Source organism: Rana temporaria, chromosome 2 (assembly GCF_905171775.1).
Source record: "Rana temporaria chromosome 2, aRanTem1.1, whole genome shotgun sequence".
NCBI lineage: Eukaryota > Metazoa > Chordata > Amphibia > Anura > Ranidae > Rana > Rana temporaria.
Window position 1 is genome coordinate 116,109,001 of NC_053490.1, and position 1,862 is coordinate 116,110,862.

Consider the following 1,862-nt stretch of genomic DNA (forward strand, 5'->3'; position numbering starts at 1 on the left):
AAATATATATATATATATATATATATATATATATATATATATATATATATATATATAAAAAAACACTATATTTACATATTGTAATGTAGTTAAAATATATATATATATATATATATATATATATATTAAAAATACACTCCAATATAGAAATTTTGGGCCTGATTCCCAAAAGAGATACGCAGACTTAACTCAAGTTTTCTAAATTTACACAGCGCGTATATTTGCGCACGATCTTCAAAACGAGTTAAGCAAAGATTTCCGTATTTTCAGCCGTACTTAAATTAGTTACACCTGCGCATCCCTGGGCGCAAATTACGCTAGTCTCGCCGCTGTTTTTGATAGGCAAAGATGCAAATGAGGGAGTTAGGGCGATTCTCAAAATTAAGTGTGTGCGCCGTATTTTCCGCCCTGTGCGCACCTGTTAGTTTTCCTGACTAAATTTCCACATTATAAAACCAGCCCTAATTTTACACATGCCGTGGAAGGGTTTGCTGTAGGTAGTGACTAGAGCTTAGAGCTATAGTTGAGAAGGGTCTTTGTTGAAAAATGCCAGGGCCAGCTATGATTCTGATGGCACTTGCTGCCTTACAGGCACAAAGGAGGAGGAGGGCACAGAGGAGGAGGATGAGGGCACAGGCGAGAGTTTATCGTCCACGGCGTGATCTTTTGCAAATGCCAGATTATGAGGTGTATGGCAACTACAGGTTCGATAGGGAAGCCATCCTGGAGATCACCCAACTTCTTCATGAGGATCTTATCACCCCAACCAGACGCTCCCATGCCCTGACACCTCTTCATAAAGTGATGGCAACCCTCCATTTTTTATCCAGTGGATCATTCCAGCGTGCATCTGGAGGTCTGGCTGGGATGGTGCAGTCGACAATGAGCCGATGTGTCCATCAGGTGGTCCCTGCCATACTGCGGCGCATGACCAACCAGTTTGTGATGCCCACCCAGGAGGAGCAGCGTCTGCAAGCCATGACAGACTTCTACAGCATTGCTGGCTTCCCAAGGACCATCGGGGCGATAGACTGCACCCATGTGGCACTACAGCCCCCCCATGAAACTGAACACCTGTTCAGAAACAGGAAAGGCTGGCATTCGATCAACGTCCAGGTGATCGTAGATGCCCATGGCCTCATCTGGCACGTTTGTGCCAAGTTTCCAGGGTCGTGCCACGACAGTTACATCCTACGGCAGACCAAGATCTACCAAGACTTGGAGCAGAATGTGTATGGAGACAGCTGGCTGATTGGTGAGTGACATTGGTGTCAGGTATGCCCCCCCCATGATGCAGACATCACAAGGGGCACATGCATGACTAATATCCTCCTGTCTTTTCCCTTACAGGTGACTCTGGATATGCGTTGGGACCCCACCTGATGACCCCCTTTAGGAACCCCCAAACACCCGGAGAACGCAAATTCAATGAGGTGCACATCCAGACCCGGGCAATAGTAGAGCGGACATTTGGCCTTCTCAAGTCCAGATTCAGATGCCTTGACAAGACTGGGGGTACACTCTTGTATTCCCCAGACTTTGCCTGCCAAATTATTGGGGCATGTTGCATCCTCCATAATTTTGCTGTGAGAAGGGGCCTGCATGTTGAGATATGTCCTGACCTAACCCCCCACCCAGGCAATCCCCCACCCCCAAACCCCTCTACCCGGTCTGCTGAGGGCCAGGCAATAAGGAGACAACTGTCTGAAGGCATCTTTGCCCAGTAAATGGACCCTAATTATCTTTTTTTTTTGGCTTTCCCCAGAAAAAATCACAGAGATTATGTGACCTTTAAACATTTTCTTTGCACATAAAATGCACATTACTTATATGACAATGAGAATGTTTTTTTTTTTGGTACA